Below are 22,383 nucleotides of genomic sequence, written 5' to 3'. Positions count from 1 at the left end.
CCATGCTTGAATTTTTTATTTTGATGAATATTTTGAGTTGTGCCATTGTTGATAGCTTGTGATTTTTGTGGTTTGATGATAAAAATGAATGATATGTTTTAGCTTAACACATTTTGTTTTGGAATTTTTGATAATTTTGAGTAATTAGGACTTAATTGCAAAAATAATAATTTGAGGGACTAAAATGTGAAATTAATAAAATATATGGACTCGTATGGTAATGGGTAAGTTTTGGCTAAACATGGGTAATTGGAAATTTTGTGTATTTTGTGTTTTGTGCAATAGGGAATAAATTGTAAAACTTATAAATGTTAGGGGTAAAATGGTAATTTGCCTCTTTATGTGTTTTGGACTAAATTGAATGAAAATATGTTTGAATGAGCTTAATTTGAATATTTTTAGATCAAGAACTAAAGAAATCGGATTTGGATCGGGGAAAAACGAAAGTTGTCGACTAGCTGCCCGATTCCGTTTTGTACCGTCCGAGGTAAGTTTATAAGCAAATAGACGTGTTTATTTGGAAATTTAATGTTATATTTATATGTTGTTATGAAATATTAGAATTTAAATATGTTATGACCGAACGTGATTAAATTTGGCTACTACACTTTCAAGTTCGATTCGACCGAGTTACGACGTCCGAAAGCCTCGAATGAACCTTAGGAATAGTTAGGATACATATGTTATGACATAGGATTCCGATATATGTGTGCGAGTAAGACCATGGCATCGATATGTGGTTCCGATATGTGTTTATGAGTAAGACCCTGTCTGGGACAGTGGCATCGATTTGTGGCTACATGTAAGACCACGTCTAGGACGTTGGCATTGTACGATTTATGTGATTATCCAAGTGTCCTATCCAATTCTGAATGGTTCATTAGGCAAGGGTAAATCTTGATCGAATGTGTAAAATGAGCTAAAAGGCAAGGTATGGTTTAGCTTGTTAGCTATCAATAATAAGGTATGTATATGACTTGATCATTGATAAATTATATGTGATGTAAGGTTAAATAAATACATGAATTAAATAAGTGTATTCGGCTTTGTACAAATGGCAAGTATATTATGGAATTGATTTTTGGTTATGCATATATAAGTGATCATAAATAATTGGTCTCATAAGAGTTATATGTACATAATATTGAATTAAGGTTCTTGGACTTTTATAATTGTGCAGTGGTTGATTAATTATGACATTTCGGCTTTTGAAAATTGAGCAGTGGTTTTATTATTTAACTTGTGACTATCCGTCTAAGGTAATAAATATATGTGGTTGGTATATTATTATTGAAGATATAAGTTGAAAGTAAGCTTGTTAATGATATTGAAATTTGGTTAAATTAAATTAAATTAATTATATTATCAGCTAGTTTAATTGCTTATGACTTACTAAGCTTTAGTAGCTTACTGTGTGTATATTTGTCTTCATTTTATAGATTTGGAGTCAAGCTACAAGCTCGGGGATTGTCAGCCAAGCTCATCACACTATCTACTGTTTTGGTACCTTATAGCTAAACTTAAATTATGGCATATATAGACTGGTTTTGGGATTAATTATTTTGAATGTGTTTGTATATTAGCTATGTGAAAATGGCTTGCTATTTATGTTTAAGTTTGACTTTATGTGGGCTTTGTTATAATGTCTTATGGTCTTGGTTTTTGATAATCCTGGTTGTATTTCTGGATTGTGGTTTGAGCTCACTTTTGCTTAAATACTATATGCTATACAAGAATAATTCACATGATAGACGCTATATGTGTTAGTAATGGTTTGACAATGGTTGGTAAACTTAAAATGGATGGTGTAATGATCATTGTGTGTATGCATTTTCATAGCATGATAAATTGATTTGGTCAAGGTTTTGAACAGGTAAGACATACATAAATTAGTTTGAAACTAACTCAATAATATATTAGTATATTCGGTTATAAGATGCATTGAATAAGAAAATTTTGGTTTATTTGTGGCTTGGCATTGATTCTATGAATATTTTTGTATATGATAATTTGACTTGATATATTTGATAGAACGTATGTAATAATTACGTTCTGTATATGTCTATATGCGTGATTAATATTTTGAAATTTCAGGAATAATCTCTTTTAGTTATTAAGTATTTTTGATTAACTAGTTGAACTATGCATGCATGTTTTTGGATGGGTATAAGCTGTTTAAATTAGATTGTGGAAGCTAATCAATGTCTTGATCTAATAATGACAAGTTCGGATTATTATATCAAATCATTAATTTATATTGTATCATCTTTCGGTAAATATAATTAATATAGGTAGTTATAGTAAATTTGCATTCAACTGTAGCATATTAAATGTTGTAATATTATATTATAGAATAAGTATAATGATTTAGGCAATTGAAGTATATATATTTATAAGTCAATTGATTTGAACCGTGAATGAGTAATAGTTAAAATCAAATTTGGTTTAGCTAAATGCATGAAAGAATGACTAGATGAATAATGGTATATACAATAATAAATTATAATAATTATATGTGTTGGTGTGGTGAATAAGTGTTTAGCTTAATATTAAATGTATGTCGAATTTGATACGATTTTATAAAAAAAAATAGTGGTACATTTGTGTAATGTAATTGTATATGGTTACAGTGTGCGATTAAAGTGTAATGGGGTCTGTATATCTGCATGTATTATGAGTTTGAATTAAAAGTATATTCAGCTCTTTAGTACTAGTAATTAAATAGACTATGAAATTATTTAACGATTGTTTATGTTTTTTTTAGTTATTATAAGTGTGTGTGTACATGATTATCTGAAAATGTGTTTTTGACTGGTGATACCCTGTAACCCTAATTCTACGACGGATAAGGATTAGGGGTGTTACAGAGGCATGGTGGCATTGGAGTATGAAAGGTGTGTTCGGTTTGAGAATGGGTTAAGAGACAGTCTGAGGGTATTGATTACTCTATAGAGGGAGCGAGAGTTTGCTGTTCTGGTAGAGAATGTGAAGAAAACCGAGGATGTTAAGTGCGTAGAGCGCCAGAATAGGGACAGAGAGAGAGGAAAGAATAAGAGGGATTTAGAGCCCTCTAGTTCTGTGCAGAAGCCTAAGAAAAAAACCAGATCTGATGGGCCAGTTAGAGTGGGGGTTCCTGTTGCTCCTACTAGGATCCAGCTATGCAGTGATTGTGGTAGGCGCCATCTGGGCAAGTGCTGGAGAAGGATTGGGGCTTGTCTGAGGTGTGGTTCATTATAGCACCGTATCAAGGAGTATCCACAGCAGGCAGATCAGATGCAAACATCAACACCAGGTTTTGTACAGCCTTAGAGGGCAGTTCAGCAGCCACCTAAGGGCTGTGGAGCGGCTAGGGGTGGTAATGGTTTGGGCCGTGAACAAAGAGCACCGGGCAGAAGTACTAATCAGACAGAGGCGAGGTAACCTGCACTTGTCTATGCTGCTCGACGTCGAGAGGACAGAGATGCTCTAGATGTTATCACCGTACATTCTTAATTTCTGAGGTACCATATATTGCTTTGATAGACATAGGTTCTACTCACTCCTATATAGCTAGTACTGTATCTGAAAACTTAGGGGTTTCTATGGAGAGCACTTCTAGTAAGGTTACTGTACTGAGTCCATTGGGGCAGTCTGTCTAGGTTAGGAAACTCTGTAGGGATGTTCTGTTAGAGGTGCAAGGTACTGTTTTTCTGGCAAATCTGTTAGAGCTTCCGTTTGGGGAGTTCGACTTAATTCTAGGCATGTATTGGTTGGTCAAGCACCGGTTTAGTTTGAACTACACGACTAAGAGGGTTGTTCTGAGGACTGAGGATGATAAGGAATTGGTCGTGATCGGCGAGCGTCGAAATTATCTGTCCAATGTGATATCCTTTCTTGTGGCTGAAAAATTGGTTCAGAAAGGGTGTGAGCGTACTTAGCATATGTTAGTGTTTCTGGTTCTAGGGACTCTTTTTTTGGGAATATTAGAACTATAAGGGATTTTCTAGATGTTTTCCCTGAGGAGTTACCGGGTTTGCCTCCGAATAGAGATGTGGAGTTTGAAATTGAGTTTCTTCCGGGTACAGCTCCAGTGTCTATCGCTCCCTACTGTATCACACCAAAAGAGCTTACTAAGCTTAAGGCTCAACTGCAAGAACTTCTGGACCGTGGTTTCATCTGTCCGAGTGTGTCTCCGTGGGGAGCACCGATTCTTTGTTAAGAAAAATGATAGGACTATGAGAATGTGCATCGACTATCGGTAGCTAAATAAGTTGATCGTGAAGAATAAGTATCCGCTTCCGAGGATTGACGACTTGTTTGATCAGTTCCAAAGTGCTTCAGTGTTCTTTAAGATTGATCTTTGATCTGGGTACCATCAATTGAGGGTTAAGGAGGTTGATGTTCATAAGACTGCATTTAGGACTCGATATGGACATTACGAGTTATTAGTTATGCCTTTTGGTCTAACGAATGCTCCGGCTGCATTTATGGATATGATAAACTGAGTGTTTTAGCCTTATTTGGATCAGTTTGTCGTGGTCTCCATCGGTGATTTTTTGGTGTAATTTAAGACTGAGGATGAGCATGATGAGCATCTCAAGTGGTACTTCAGATACTCCGAGAAAAACAACTCTACGCTAAGATGAGCAAGTGTGAATTCTGGTTACGGGAGGTAACTTTTCTGGGGCACGTGGTTTCTGCTGAGGGGATTCGTGTTGATCCTCGTATGATTGAGGTTGTGCTTGATTGGAAACAACCTAAGGACGTGTTAGAGATTCGCAATTTTCTGGGTCTGGTGGGTTACTATCGACGGTTTGTTGAGGGATTTTCTCTGATTGTAGCTCCTCTTACTAAGCTTCTATGTAAGGGTGTCCTATTTTTCTGGACTAATGCACAACAATCGAGCTTTGAGAAGCACAAGTCTATTCTGACTCAGGCTCTTATTCTGATACAACCTGAATCTAGAATGAAATTCGTGGTTTACAGTGATGCGTCGCATGTTGGTTTGGGATGCATTCTGATGCAGGATGGTAAGGTTGTAGCTTATGCATCTCGTCAGCTTAAGACACACGAAGGGAACTATCCGACGCATGATCTTGAGTTGACTACTGTGGTCTTCGCTTTGAAAATCTAAAGGCACTACCTGTATAGTGAGAGGTGTATCATTTACACTGATCACAAAAGCCTCAAGTATCTCCTTACTCAGAAAGAGTTGAATCTTAGGCAGCGTCAATGGATTGAGCTACTCAAAGATTATGGCTGCACGATAGAATATCATCTTAGTAAGGTCAATGTGGTGGCCGACGCTTTAAGTTGTAGAGCGATGACTGATTTGAGGGTGATGTTTGCTCGCTTTAGTCTGTTTGATGATGGGAGTCTGTTGGTCGAGTTAAAAGTTAAATTGACTTGGATTGATCAGATTCGAGTTAAGCAGTTAAAGGATAAGTCTCTGGGTTTGCGGTTTCGTCAGGTTGAGAGTAGTACTACTTCTGATTTTGGGTTGAATAATGATGGTGTGTTATGTTTTTGAGGTTGCATCTATGTGCCAAATGACCCTAATTTGAGGCAGTCAATTATGAGGGAGGCGCATAGTAGCCCTTCTGCTATGCACCCTGGTGGTAATAAGATGTACCGCGATCTTCATGAGTTATACTGGTGGCCGAGTTTGAAACGTGAAGTTATTGATTTTGTTGCTCGTTTTCTAACGTGCCAGCAAGTTAAGATTGAGCATCAATTGCCTTCGGGTTTGCTACAGCGTTAAAATTCCCTTATGGAAATGAGAACGAGTGACGATGGACTTCATTAGTGGGTTACCCTTGACACCTACTAAGAAGGATTCTATTTGGGTCACCATGGACCGATTGACCAAGTCCGATCACTTTATTTTAGTTCATATGGACTATTCATTGCAAAAGTTGGCAAAGCTCTATATTTCCGAGATTGTGAACTGTATGGGGTGCCTATTTCGATCATTTTTGGTAGAGATCCTCGCTTCACATCTCGTTTCTGGAAAAAGTTGCATAAGGCTCTGGGTTTGAGATTGGACTTCAGTATTGCATTCTATCCTCAAACTGATGGTCAATCTATAGGGTGATTCAGGTACTGGAAGATATACTTCAGAGTTGTGTGATTGATTTCTGAGGTAGTTGGGAGGATTATCTGCCGCTAGCTGAGTTTGCCTACAATAACAACTTCCAGGCTGACATCCAGGTGGCACCTTACGAGGCTCTGTATGGTCATAAGTGTCGCACTCCATTATATTGGACTGAGTTGGCTGAGCATCGGGTTTTGGGTCCTGAGCTGGTTTCTGAGACTGATGATAAGATTAGACTAATTCAGGATCGTCTGAAAGCGACTTCTGATAGGCAGAAGTCTTATGCAGATCTGAAGAGGCGAGATATTGAGTATTCTATGGCGGACTTCATCTTTCTTAAGGCTTCTCTATGGAAGAAGGTTCTGAGATTTGGCTGTAAGGACAAGTTGAGCTCTAGGTTCATAGGGCCGTATCGAATTCTGAAGCGTGTGGGACCGATTGCTTATTAGTTAGAGCTACCTCCAGAGTTAGACCGTATCCACGACGTCTTCTATGTTTCGATGTTGCGGCGGTATCGGTCTGATCCATCTCATGTTGTATCGGTTGAGGAGATTGAGGTTAAACCAGACTTGACTTTTGAGGAGGAGCCTATTCAGATTCTAGATCGAGATGTTAAGGTTCTGAGGAGGCCACGTGGGAACCTGAGGGCTTGATGCGTTAGCAGTATTCTCATCTGTTCTGATTAGGTAAATTTCGAGGTTGAAATTTCTTTTAGGGGGTAGATTTGTAACGCTCTGAATAATTTATTTTTGATTCTGTAAATATTTGGCACAAATGTGTATCTGCTTCAGTGGTTAAGTGTTCTGGGTGTGTGTGAGAGGTCTCAAGTTCAAGCCTTACCTTTAGCAAATTTTGTTATTTTTGGAATTAAGCTCTACCATTGTTCAGTAGGCTTATATTAAATTGTCTGTAATTCCATATCAGAATGAGCCTGTTGGTTCGAGTGGTAAGGGTGTTGGTACGTTAGAGGTCCTGTGTTCTTATCTTTGCACGAGCATGTGTGTTATATTTTTGCTCATTTGACTAAGAGAGTTTCGGTGGAGTTGGGTTTATAAGTTAGTTGTGGTTGGTGGGTTAGTGGGGAGGAAATTGTGGGATTTCTATAACTCTTGTTTTTTTTTTTATTTTTTCTTTCAAAAAAATTCCTTTCCCTTTTTTGGAAAAAAAGATTGACGTCAATTTATTCTTCTGCTTGCCTCTATCTTTTCATTTTCTTACTTTTGATTCATCGTCAATCTTATTGTTGTGCTTCTTCGTTTTCCCTTGGTTATTGGTAAGTGGGATTCTAGTATTTGTATTGAAGTGTTCATTTCCAATTTGACGGGTGGAATCCTACTTTCTGTTTTGATAGCAGTAAATCGTGTAGAACGAGACTCTTCTCTCGCGGAATCGTAATAGGAATCATTTGTAGGGTAAGTGTTGAGTATTTGATTTGAACCATTTTCGGTTTTATTATTTTGGGTAATTTGAGGTTTAGAACTGATTTTGGGAAGTTTTTATGCCGATTCTAGACGCTGGTGGTCTCGAGAGTGAGTTTGTGGCGAAAACGAATCAGGTGTATACCTGAAACGTAGAAAAATGAGATTTGGCAAAAGTTGAAAAATGAATCTGTCGACGCCACACAGGCGTGTGGTCACCCGCATAGTAGGTCGTGTGCGAGTACATGGCCGTGTGGTCGATGAAGGCATGACTGTGCGTAGCACATAACCGTGTGGTGGATCGAGTGTGACCGTGTGGGTCACACGGGCAAGGCCAATCTAGGCATGTTGGCCCACACAGGCATGTCACACGGGCGTGTGGATTTAGGGCCAGGCCGTGTGGGCTACACAGGCAAGGCCAATCTAGGTGTGTGGGCCACACGGGTATGTGGGCCTACACGGGTAAGCCACACGGGCATGTGGGCCCATTATATTAAAATATTTTGTAGGGTCGCACGGGTCGTCCTAATCAACTATGGGCCTACCATAGGGTCGGTAAAGGCTAACTAAACCCTAAAACTATGTGATATGTTAGACTAAAATACAGTTCTGAGCATGTCTATGTTATGATTATCTGTTATCTATTTATATAAGCATGTTAAGCATGATCTATCTGTTAATTCTGTATGTATGCTATATAACTATTTGCGGTGGGATTGATATATGAGGAGGAAGTTTTCTGTACAGTGTTAATCGCCCATATTCTGGTAGCTTGACTGCATATTTTCTGATATATGTGTCTTCATAGCACAAAGTGGTGTGTAGGGATGGGTGGGTGTTTTTAACCCCAGATGATGTGATGGTATGGTCGAAGATGGTGTGTAGAGGATGGGGGTAGGATTTTGAATATTTGAATCTGATTTTATAATCTAATATTTGAATCTAGATCTATATCTGTTTCTGTCTGCAATTATAATACTGAATGTTTGCATGCTTAATTCTGCTGGGATACACACTGAGTTTATGTAAACTCACGTTTGTTTGTTTATTCTGTCAAGTAATTCACAGTCTTAGGCGGACCGGTGCTACAGGGACTTAGCGGTGACCACATATTCATAAAACTGCTTAAAGTCATTTATTTATGGTTTATCTATGTTTTGGTAGTTGTTTTGAGAGTTGTAATTTTTGGGGACTCTCTGGATTGTTAAATTTTTAACTAGTTATTCTTGATTTAATCGCTTTGGTAAAATGTTTTTATTAAAAACAACGGTTTTATGCAAACAATGGTTTTCCTAAAAACACGAATGCGTTTTCAAACATGAATGATTAAAGCTGCCGCTTTAATAAGTTATTGGCAAATAAAATGTTAAAATAATGTTTTCTGTATTAAACACGAAGGAATGTGGATTTTATAAATGATTAGTTAAATAAATCAATCTGTTTTCAAAATCTTTCCATGTGATATCACCAAATTCGGCCATAACGTCTAGGTCGAGTTTGAGATGTTACAAGAATATTACATAAAATAATTATAAACTTGACTTTCACTTTTTGAAAAATGTCATAAACCTTTGCTATTTAAAAGCCCATTTTAATTGAAAAACGTTTGTCATACTTAATAGTTAAAATGGGTAGTTGATTTCATTTCCGAAATTAAATCAAATAAGTTGCAGCGGAAGTTCTTAAAGCATTATATTTTGGAAATCCGAGTTTGTTTTCTTAAAAAGAGTTGATCGCAGAAACATAGTCGTTTTTCGAAGAAAATCGTTTTATCAAATATCAAGCAAAAACCCAAAACAATCCAAACCAATAACAAACCCAAATGTCCCGAGAGTCCAAAAATTATCGAAAATTTTAAATAAGCCAAATTTATTTAAATAAAGTTTTACAGAGTTGTAGACATAATCGAGCTCCCGTTGCGCCAACTGGCCAAAGTTTGAGGGTTACTTGAAATTATCAGACAAGCAAAGAGTGAGTTTTAATAACTCAATGTGCAACTCAAAAGAAATAGAAATTCAAATTTAATCACATAACAGAACATATACTGTCATATTTCTTATACAGAATCAGAATCGTATCAGAGTAGTACATGTGCAGATAAATATAATCCTATCCCCATCCTCTACACACTAGCTCCGACCATCCCGACACACAATGTGAGGTATAAAACACCCACTCATATTTACACACCACTTAGTGTCCTTATGATACTTTTCTGAATAATCGCAGTAGTGCTACTAGTATAATGGCAAGTTAACGCCTCACACATAACACTTCCTTCACATAATACATAACTCGCCTCATAACCAGATATGAACAGAACACCAAAAATAACATAAATAACAGATACCAAAGTTTACATATCATGCATGCTCGTATAACAGATATTGAACATGCCTATACATAACATATCATACATATCACATCACATTACATGCATTTAAGCATTATTTACGCCAAATTTCATACTAACAGATTAGTAGATTTCATGCATTAAGGCTTATATAAACACATACTGACCCTATGGAAGGCCTACAGTTGATCGAGATGACTTGTACGACCCTAGGGAAAAACTCTGAAATTTGGGCCCATACGGCCCAAAATGGCCTAGACTGTGTGTCACACACAGCCTGGCACACGGCCATGTGGCGTCGATAGTCCCCAATTTTGGCTTTCACCGTTCGTTAATTTTCGGGTTTCTCGTTACACACCTGGTTTGATTTTTACGGGAACGCAGCCACAAGACCCCCAAGACCTAAATACAACAAATAAAACGATTATAACGGTAATGAGGCACGAGGCAATCAAGAATTAAACTCTTCCAACACCAAAACTCTTTCATAGCCTTACCATTAATCAAACCGCAACCACATGAAATTACGATGTTGAAGGAGAGCCAAATGTCTCACGACCTTCACCTAAACACAGAACTAAATAATTAACGACTACAAAGCAACAACACCACTAGCATCTATAACCCCAAAACTAAACAATTAAAGATCCATTAACATTACTTAAGACAACAAAAGTGAAGAAGCCAAACGAGCAGCCACTAGTTGCAACTAATCAAATGTCAATAGGATAGCAAAAAGAAAGATTAAAAATTACCCACTTCCAAAATGACAATGGCGCAAGAAGAGAGAAAAAGAAAAAAAAAAGAAAAAAAAGAAAGTGGAAACGTGCGTTTGAGGGAAGGAGTTTAGTTTGTTTTTTTTAAATAAATTAAAACTTAAAATTTAAACCAACACAACTACCCACCTCCTATCCCTATAATCAAGCAACATATATCCTCCCCACTCTTAGAGTTAAACTTTTAACTTAAATTCTACTAAGCAACACAACCAAAAGTTACTTAGCAAAAGACTCTCCCAAAGACTCGAACTCACGACCCACCCTTCACATCCAAGGCCCTTAACCACTTGATTCCATCCAACTCTTGCCCATTTTCTTCTTTCTTCTGAACCTTACCACATAAATTTTCTTCTGATTTTATATATCATATTTATAACTGTGATAGGGGCATGAAATAATGACGTGAAATATATAGGGAGGGTTGACAGTAACAAATTAGTTAATACTACTCTTGTAGCGAAGGAGAGTGACCGACATTTCCAACCATCTAGTTTCTTCTGAAATTTTTCCACGATTGGCTCCTAAGTAGCTATTTTTCTCGAATCAACACCTAATGGAATACCTAAATAATTAAAAGGTAAATTCCCAATCTTATATCGATATAATGATGCCATCCGCAAAAGAAACTCCTCTTCCATCCCAAATCCCACCAAGCATGATTTCTAGAAATTAATACTAAGATCAAATATATTTAATATTTTAACATACTCTTCCTCAGTTTTCAAAAAGAGAATGGTGTCGTCTACAAATTGTAGAAGAGAGAATGATTGATTCGGGATTATATTCTAAATACTAGAAATTAACCCAATATCTTTAGCCTTTTCGAGCATTAGGTGAAACAGTTCTGTTACTAAAATAAACAGAAATGGAGAAACTAGATCTCCTGTTTGAGGCCCCTGCTTATTCTGAACTCATTTGTTGTCAATCTGTTGACAAGAATAGTTGATTTTGCTGTAGATACGCACTTAGATATCCACCCTCTCCATTTCACCCAAAATCCTATATGAAAAAGTACCAAATCCAGTTTCAAAATTAAGCTACCACCCGAGCTTGAATTTTTCTTAATCGAGTGAATAATTTTATTTGCCACTAGAATTCTGTCAAAAAATTGTCTCCCTTTCATAAATGTACATTGACCATCACTCACTACACTATCAATCACCTCTCGGATTTGTTTAGACAGCACCTTAGCCACTATTTTATACAAAGATCCCACCAAACAAATCGGTTTTGTGAATAAGATATATGAAGGAAGAATTTATACTTTTTTCAAGCTTTCCAAGTCTAAGTAACCCCATCATCATGTTGAATAAATCCTCCCTCATCACCTGCTAGCAATTCTTAAAGATGCACATATTAAACCCATTAGGCCCTAAAGCTTTAGACTCATTACAACACCAAACCACGTCTTTAATATCCTCCATTGTGAAAGGCATTTCAAGCCTTGAAGCATCTTTCTCTGTTACTCTTTTGTTAAATTCAAATCCATCTTCACTTTCTATTTTCTAATTGGACAACTAAAATGGTTGCTAAAGTACTTAAACACTTTTTTCTTCAGTAGTGTAACACCCCAAACTCGGCCTAGACATTATGGCCGAATCTGGCGATGTCACATGGAATGAGATTTGAAAACGAATTTATCAAGTTAAAATTGTTTCCGTTTATTATCTTCTATCTATCTCTCGTCGATTTCAAAATCATTTTCTCGTTAATTTGCTTCGTTTAAAAACATATTTTGTAGCGGAAGCTTTTAAAACCGTGTTATTTAAAGAAAGTCGTTCGCGTTTAAGAAAAAACGTTGTGTTTAATAAAGCCGAGTTTTTTGTCGAGTTTTGCAGTTTAAAAGTCTCCGAAAATAGTTAAAGTCCAAAATAAAGACAATAGTCCAATTACATAAAAAATACCCCAAAAGTAATAGAAAGTAAAAACCTTAAATGAAATCAAAACAGTCCAATCTTCATGAGGTCAACATTGAGTTTTCGGCCACTTTGATCCGTCTAAGTCTGGGGATTACCTGGACACATAAAATAGAAAGGGGTGAGTTTACGTAAACTCAGTGTGTAATCCCTACAGAAAACATGCATACAGTCAATCTCAACAAACAGTCAAATGCATTCTGGGCCTAAGCCCATTTCAGTTTCAGTAACAGTTCGGGCCTTAGCCCATCACAGTAACAGTATCAGATATACATTAATCAGTAAACAGAGTTCTACCCAACCAGCCTCTACATACCATCTCTGTCCATCCCTACACTCCATGTGGGGTTTAAAATACCCACCCATCCCTACACTTCAAGTAGTACCTAATGCGGCACATAATCAGTAATTTGTAGCTGCCAGATAATAGGCTTAAGAGCCTTTTAGTACATTTCCTCCAAATATCAACATCCTAGCCCAGTGCAATGCAACATACAGTATATGACATGCTAATACATGAATATCAGTTATACATACAGTTCAGTATTCATTCATATAATCATCATGCTCAGTACACATATCATACATACAGTTCATGCATTTAAGGTCTAAGTAGTACTTATCGACCCTACAGTAGGTTTACAGATGACTTGGGCGACCCTGCAACCTTAAAACACATTTCAGTTAAATGGGCTTACACGCCTGTGTGGCCTATACGGCCTAATTTGGCCTTGGCCGTGTGGATCACACGGCCTGGCCCAGAATCTCACACACCCGTGTGGACTACCTGTGTGGACCCACACGGCCTAAATCAGTCTAGTCCGTGTGTAGCATACGACTTACCTGGCCATCACACGGCTGTGTTTTGCGTGCACAGCCTGGCCTCGTCGATCACACGCCTGTGTTATGGCACACGGCCTACCATACGGGTGACCACACGCCCGTGTGGCGTTGACAGTGGGGTTTTCAGCTTTCGTTAAAACCCCATTTTCTGCATTTTTGGGTACACACCTGGTATCGATTCGATGCTAAAGCAACCACAAACACTTCAGAACCTAAAAGTCGACATTTCATTACCTAAAATCAGTGTTACTAATGAAACTTAAACGAAACTATAATGAGATGTTCAACCTAAAACCTTAAAAAAACCTTACCTTCGATCGAGGAACCAGACTTCCACGAACCTAAGTCTCCAAACAGTGATTACGAGTTCCTGAATCTTCCTCTAACAAGCATTTAATGACGCACATCAATAAAAAGCTAACAACAACTACATTACTCATCTTACCGAATTAAAACGTGAACCAATGTTGTACAAAAGAGCTCATCTATAGATAATTTTATTTTTATTTTTATAAAAATTAACTTAAATAAAGCTTAATATTATTATATTGATAATAAATTTTATTTTTATTTTTTAAAAATATTTAAAATATTATATTTTTCAATATTATTGAACATACATATTTAATTATTTATATTTAGTCATAAGTTTTTCATATAATTTATTATTTTAATAAATTATTTAATATTTCAATTTTATTTTAATAATAAATTTTAAAAATAATAATTTTAAACAATGTTATTCACATATTGTTGAAAATATTCAATATTAATATTTTAATAATAAATATTTATTTCAATTATAAATATATTAATAATAAATGTTTTGTAGTATAAAGGTTAAAATATGTTATAAGTCTATGTATACTTCACAGATTTGTAATTTAGTCTTTGTACTTTTATTTTTAAGAATTTAGTTACTTTACTTTTCAAATTTGAAAATCAAGTCTAATTATTGACATCATTAATTTTTTTTGTCAATTTCGTTGTTATCGCATTTTTAAATAAAAAATACTCACTTAGTAGTCATGTAATTAAAAAATGACGTTGTAATGAATCTGAATTTAACATAACATTTTTAATATATGCAAAAACAATGTAAAATGTAAAATTATAAACAAAAATAAATTCAATTAAACAATGAAAAAATAAGAGAATTTTAAATATATGTTTGTTTAATTGAAAATATTTTTTATAAAATATTTTTAAAAAATCTACTAAACAACAGCAAAAAAATATTAATTTTTTTAAAAAAATAAATTATTTTCCGGAAATCACTAAATATAATTTGACAGAATCAAAGTTATGGACAGTCCAAAGTCACTGCGCGTTATTCAACAGCGAAAGCCAAAGAACAGACGAAGACTCACTGCGCGTTATTCAACAGCGAAAGCCAAAGAACAGACAAAGTCTGATATTCCCCACTCGTCTTTTGGGTCACTTACATCCTCCCAACTGTTAGTATTTAGTAAGGTCAAGCAAGCTTGCCTAACCTTTGTTATATGCTTCCGAATTTGTAAATTGAAGCATTGGTATCCCCCTGTCTAGGAAAAACAGCCATGGGTTCCATCAGATCACTAGTGCTTATGCAGCTGATGATCTTGCTTAATGTTATATTGACGGTAAAAGCTTCAACACCAGCGGTAGCAAAACCTGGCTGCCGAAGCCGCTGCGGAGATGTTATCATCCCATACCCGTTCGGTACCGGCCGCGATTGTAACATCACTGCAGGCTTTTTCATCAACTGTAACACCAGTTTCATACCCCACAAACCGTTCTTCGGTGGTAATCTCGAAGTCATCGACATATCTACCGATGGTCAGTTGCGCATCCTTTCTCATGCAAGCTATGATTGTTTCAACACATCATACAGGAATTGGTTATTTTACAACTTCCGACTTTTTGAATTTTCAATAAACAATAACAAGAACAAGTTTACTGCAATCGGGTGCGACACGTATGCTGTCGTGCAAGGTTCCTACGGACAACGTTACACAACTGGTTGTTTGTCGTTGTGTAACAACATCACTGATGTTTCAAACGGGTCTTGCTCTGGGATTGGCTGCTGTCAGACAAGTATCCCAAAGGATGTGAAGAGCTACGACATAAGTCTCTCAAGCTACGCCAACCATACCAATGTGTTGCTCGAAAACCCCTGCAGCTATGCATTTGTTGCAGAGATCGATAATTATACCTTCTCTGCTTCAGATCTTCATGGTTTTGAGTTTCAAGGCAAGCAGTTTCCAATCACTCTTGATTGGAAAATCGGGAATAAGAGTTGCAACGAAGCGAATATGGATGTAAACAATTTTGCATGCAAAGAGTATAGTAAATGCGTTGATTCAGAAAATAACTCTGGATATTTGTGCAAGTGTCTTGAGGGTTACGTGGGGAACCCTTACCTCACTAATGGATGTCAAGGTAACTATAGATATATATACCCCATAGATTTGTAGTTTCTAACATTAAAGATAGTGTTATTTATTACTTGCATACAATCTGCAAAATTCAGATATAAACGAGTGTGAAAGTATGAGCCCTTGCAATGGAACGGCAAGATGTACCAACTTACCTGGGACGTACAATTGTTCATGTCCGGTGGGTTATGAAGGCGATGGTAAGAAAAGTGGAACAGGTTGCAGTTTACCCAACAAGGATCAGTCCAAGACATCTCCTCTTATTGTTGCTCTAGGTTAGTAACCCCAAAATATAAATTAAAATACTCCGTTGGGTTTCAGGGAGTAGACTCCATTTTCATTTCCTTTAAAAATGAAAAACATTCAAGAAATTGTGATTAGTTCAAAATTTTAAAAATAATTTTTGAAAAATGATGAAAATATGTAAAAATTAGAAAAATAATAAAGTTTTTTCATTATTTTTACTAAAAAGACTTTGTAAATAAAAATAGAAAAATTTTGTTTTCATTTTTTTCTATTTTCATGTTTCTATTATAGAAAAACAATTACCAATCATGTTTTCATTATTGAAAACAAATTTTTATTCCGCTTAATCAAACATGTTTTTTAATTTTTAAAAAATAAAAAATATTTTTTAGAAATAGAAAAAATTTTCAAAAACTAAATGAAGCTGGAACATTTTAAGCATCAATAAAATTTTACTTCGTTATCAATTTTTAAAGACATGAAATTATTATATATTTATCCATATTCAACTTGTTCTCTTACTCTAGTTAAATTATTTAAAATATAAATAATTAAAATAAAAGGGGTAAATCTCAAAATTATACATGAGCTTTGGTTTAATGTATAATTGTATACATAAACTTTAATTTGGTGCAATTATACACATGAAACTCTAATTGTGGTTCAAATGTATATTTGAAACTTTAATTTTTATTTAATCATATGCATTTAAAGAAATAAATACATCAATTTATTTTTGTATTGGATAAATACAACTATTTATGTATGCAATACATAAACATAAAATGATGTTATGTCAATAACTGTATTAATAAATTACAAAAAAATGGATCAAATCAAAATTTCATGTATACAATTACACATTAAACCATAATTCATGTATAATTTTGAGATTTATCCTTAAAAAAATCAATAAACTTCACTGCAGCCTTGGCATGAGTCCATTCTGATCTTTAACTACAATTTTCCATTATGGAATTATTATTTTTTATATTTAACAATAATTTCGGTTATATTTTTATGAAGTAATTTGTAAACAAGTGGAACTAGATTCACAAGCAGGACTCATCCTTAACTTACCTAAGTCAATCTTGAGTCAGTTGGATCTGCTTGACACAAACATTTTCGTTATTTATTACTCCCAATATACATTTTGCATGATTTTTCACTTTTAGATTACATTACCATGGCTAATGTAACTATTATTATTATTTTATGCTTTGACCTTAAGGGTTGGCATTGGGTTTCTTGGTCTTCTCTTGGGGATAGTATTGTTGTGTTGGATGCTGAGGCAAAGGCAAATTTCCAAATTAAGAGAAGCTAACTTTCAGCAAAATGGTGGCATTTTGTTATGGGAACAACTTTCAAAACGAAAAGGGTACCGTGAAGATGTTAAAGTATTTACAGCTAAGGAACTTGAGAAGGCAACAAGCAATTACAATGAAAGTAGAATTTTAGGACAGGGAGGGCAAGGGACAGTGTACAAGGGAATATTGGCTGATAATCAAATAGTTGCCATAAAAAAGTCAATAATTGGAGATCCTAGCCAAGTTGAACAATTCATTAATGAAATAATGGTGCTCTACCAAATCAACCATAGGAATGTTGTCAAACTCCTAAGATGTTGTTTGGAGACACAAGTTCCACTGTTAGTTTATGAATATATCACCAACGGAACCCTTTTTCACCATATGCATAACGATGATGCTACCTTTTATCTTTCATGGGAGACCCGTTTGAGAATAGCCACTGAAACAGCAGAAGCCCTTTCTTATTTGCACTCTGCAACTTCCATTCCAATCATTCACCGAGACATTAAGTTGGCGAACATACTGTTAGATGATAATTACACCGCAAAAGTTTCTGATTTTGGGGCTTCTAGATTGATCCCATCCGACCAAGCACAAATAACTACAATTGTGCAAGGAACTTTCGGTTACTTGGATCCTGAATACATGCTTTCAAGCCTTATTACTGAAAAGAGTGATGTCTACAGCTTTGGGGTTGTGCTTATGGAGTTGTTAACAGGACAAAAAGTGGTATGTTTCTAAAGATCGGAAGAAAATCGAGTTTTGTCAATGTACTTCACTTCTTTGATGAAAGAAGACCGTTTGCTCGACATTCTCGATCCTCGAGTGCTTAATGATGAAAATTTTGGACAACTTATGGAAGTAGCAACTTTAGCTAGGAGATGTGTGAGAGTGAAGGGAGAGGAAAGGCCAACAATGAAGGAAGTTACCCATGAATTAGCAGGACTGCAAGCAATGCCTAAACATCCTTGGAGTAAAAGTAATTTAGTAGGAGAAGAATCTGAATACTTGCTTGGTAAGTTTCCCAGCACTTACGATGATGGTGTAACAAGCAGCTCGATAGGGATGGGGTATGATAGCATAAAAAACAAAATCACATTTGAACTTGAAGGTGCTCGCTAAGTATGTAATCAGATTATCATTTTCACATAATCACATTTGAACCTAAAGCAGCTTTTAAATTTCCTAGTTTCAAGAGAAATATAGTGTTAAATTATAATATATGGAGCTTAATCTATATGCATTGTTTCATTTTGTTTTATTTTATTTATGCATCTTATAATTATTTCTATAAGTACTGTTGGTGTTTTGGGACACTTTATCCGGATGAAGTATGGACTTCAGTCTGGAGCTTAAACAACAATGTAATGAATCTGGATGAAGAATGAAGAAAACTTGAAAATTCAAGTCAGGAGATTTGAGCTTGAAAAAACAGAATGAAATTGAAGGCAAGAAAAGAGAGAGTATTTTTGAGTGAAATTCTAATGAATTTTCATTACAATGAACTTTGGCATAAAGCCATTACATATACCAAACAATGGCTGGTCAAAAAATAACAAATACATCACCTAAACATTACCTAACTCCACTTAATTCATTGGAACTAGGTGAGATTGTCTTGCACACTTAGGCAAAGCTGGTAATCAGCTCTTTCACCATCAAGTTACATCAAATGTCATCCAACATAGTTCAAAATAAACTAAATTACAAAAAATTATTAAAAAGTAACAAAATGAAACTGAGATGAAACAGTAGCATTAACAACTTCAGTTGCATATATTTCATTCGGCAATACTGCAACTGTTACTTCTTCATATTTCATCCACAAGACTTATGTGCATGAATTCTTAAGTACATGAATTTCTCTTTTGTTGCATGAGTTGCATGGAGGGCCATTCTCTAATACTCCTCCTTGGTCTCCATACTACTGACTCCTAACTGCTTCTTTAATTTGATGAACCTTGATACACCAAGAGCCTTTGTGAGAATATCAGTAACCTGTTCTTCTGAATTGCAATGAATCAGCTCTACCTCTCGAGCTTATTCCATTTCCTTTACCACATGTAGCTTGATGCTGAAATGCTTTGTTCTACCATGGAAAACATGATTTTTTGCAATTGCAGCAGCAGACATGTTATCACAATAGATCTCTGTTGCTTTCCTTTAATGTAGGTTCAAATCAACTAGGATTTTCCTCAGCAAAATGGCTTGGTTAACAGTACTTGCAGCTGCAACATACTCAGCTTCTATTGTTGATTGAGCCACTATCGATTGCTTCCTTGAACTCCAGCAGAACATTGCTGAGCCTATTGTAAATGTATAACCAAAAGTGCTTTTCATATCATCTTTTGAACCAGTCCAGTCACTGTCAGTATAGCCTATCAGCTTCAAATTTTTAGTTTTTTTAAACTATATCCCATGGCTCAAAGTACCCTTGATGTACCTGAGCACTTTTTTTGCTGCTTGAAAATGTTGTGTGTTGCAGCAATGCATAAATCTCGATAGCATACTTACAGCAAACATGATATCTGGTCTAGTAGTTGTTAAGTATAATAAGCAACCAACTAGACTCCTATAGACAGATTCACTGACATATTCATGGTCCCCTTGGCTTGACAGCTTCATTTCAACAGCCATAGGTGTGCTTGTTGACTTACAATTCTCCATAGAGAACTTGCTTAAGATTTTTGCAGCAAATGTCTTCTGTCCCGAGAAGATTCCATTTTTAGTTTACAGCACCTCCATTCCAAGGAAATATGTCATTTGCTCTAAGTCAAACATCTCAAACATGTCTTTCATTTTGGCCTTGAAATCGGCCAACATAATCTGGTCTCCTCCTGTCACCAAGAGATAATCAACATAAAGGGACACAATGAGCTGTGTTTCAGCTTGTTCCTTTTTGACATATAGTGTTGGTTCACTGATGCTTCTTTCGAATCCCAAACTGATCAAGTAGCTATCAATTATAGCATACCAGGCTCTTGGAGTTTGCTTCAAGCCATACAAGGCTTTCTTCAGTTTGTATACTTTGTGCTCTTCACTAGGCACTTTGAATCCTTCAGGCTGTTCTACATAAATTTCTTCTTCAAGGAATCCATTGAGGAAGGCTAACTTCACATCCAGTTGATGTATGACCCATTGCTCTTGTGTAGCCAAAGCAATTATCAATCTGATTGTGTCAAGCCTGGCTACTGGTGCAAAAGTTTCCATGTAGTCCAGACCATATTGTTGACTGAACCCTTTGACAACAAGTTTAGCTTTCAGCTTCTTTAAACTGCCATCAGCATTCTGGTTTGCTCGATAGACCTATTTTACACCAATAGTCTTTCTATTGGTAGGTCTTTCAATCAACTCCCATGTCTGATTCTTTTGAATCATCTTAATTTCATTAACCATGGCTTGCTTCCACCCTTCATCAGCTTCAACTTCTTCAAAACTGGTTGGCTAAACTATAGCAACTTATGCTCTGTCATAAATTTCAGCTAAGGGTTTGGTCCCTCTGACTGACACATCATCTATGTTCATTTTCGGATCAACTTGATCAGGTTTAATCTGACCTACTATGAATTCCTTAGAAACATCCTAGGGTTCATTTCTTTCCCAATTCCAGTATGCCTTCTCATCAAACACCATGTCCGTGCTCACTTGGACTTTATTTGTTGAAGGATCCAAGATCCTATAACCTTTCTTAATTGAGCTGTAGCCTGCCAGAATACCAGGTTTGGCCCTTTTTGAGAACTTGTCCCTCTTCACAGTTGGTACATGGCTGTAACATAGGCAACCAAAGACTTTTAAATAAGCCAATGATGGCTTAAACCCGAACCAGGCTTCAAATAGAGTCTTATGGTCCAATACCTTGGTTGGTAGCCTATTCTGAATATAAACAGTAGTGTTAACTGCTTCAGCCCACATGGTCTTGGGCAAATTCTTCTGAAATAGCAAACATCTGGCCATATCCATCAAGCTTCTATTCTTCCTTTCACTTACACCATTTTGTTGAGGTGTATAAGTGTTGGTGAGCTAGTGTTTAATGCCTGCTTTATCACAAAAGGTATTAAACCCGGATGAAGTATACTCAGTCCCATTGTCTGACCTCAAGGTCTTCAGCTTACAACCTGTTTCAGTCTCTATAGCAGCTTTAAACTTTAAAAATACAGAACCTACCTCTGACTTGTTCTTCAAGAAGTAAATCCAACAGTATCTTGAAAAATCTTCAATGAAAAGAATGAAATACCTGCTGCCATTCAATGATCGAGTCTTCAAAGGGCCACACACATCAGTGTGTACTAGCTGCAACTTATCTGAAGCTCTCTAGGTTGATTTTGTAGGAAATGGCTATCTGGCTTATTTTCCAATCTGGAAAACCTCACAAACCTCCTCCTCTTCAACTGAGTTGATAAAGTTCTCAATCATTTCTTCTTTGATTAGCTAGTCCATGGATTTGTAGTTGGCATAACCAAGCTTTTGGTGCCAAAGCTTGGAATCTTAAGTAAAGGCGGTGAAGGCTGAGTGTGAGTCACTTGGCCAGTTGACTTCAAAGCATTTATTAGTCATAGTGACTGACATGAGGCTTGATCCATTTGGATCAGCAATTTGGCACTCATTGCCTTTGAACACAGCTGAATAGCCTTTCTCCAATAATTGAGCAATGCTGAGAAGGTTCCTATCAATCTCAGGTACTAGCAATATATTTGAGATGACTTTGTTGCCTGTGGGAGTGCATATCAGCACATTCCCTTTTCCTTTAGCCTTGATAAACTGCCCATTACCAACTTTCACCTTGGTTTTGCAGCTTCTGTCCAAGGTTTTGAAAATGGTTGCATCTGGTGACATGTGGTTAGTGCAACCACTGTCCAAAAGCCATCCTTTTGAGCTCTTCTTCTGGCTAGCTGAGCATAACAGTAAAGACCTGCTCCTCATGGTCACTACTGTCTTCAGCCGCTTGAGCTTCAGCATTTTTCTATTGTGCTTGATTTTGCCTAGGTCTACCTTTGTTTTTGCAAACCCTTTCAACATGCCCCTTTTTCT

General features: G+C 36.2%; 1 pseudogene; it reads left to right on the top strand.

The window, feature by feature from the left end:
* The first annotated feature begins 14,806 nt into the window (after positions 1–14,806).
* LOC107951456 (wall-associated receptor kinase 2-like) lies at positions 14,807–18,592 on the top strand (annotated as a pseudogene).
* Positions 18,593–22,383: the final 3,791 nt, after the last annotated feature.

Source organism: Gossypium hirsutum, chromosome A02 (genome assembly GCF_007990345.1).
Source record: "Gossypium hirsutum isolate 1008001.06 chromosome A02, Gossypium_hirsutum_v2.1, whole genome shotgun sequence".
Classification (NCBI taxonomy): domain Eukaryota; kingdom Viridiplantae; phylum Streptophyta; class Magnoliopsida; order Malvales; family Malvaceae; genus Gossypium; species Gossypium hirsutum.
This window is presented reverse-complemented; position numbering and strand designations above follow the sequence as displayed.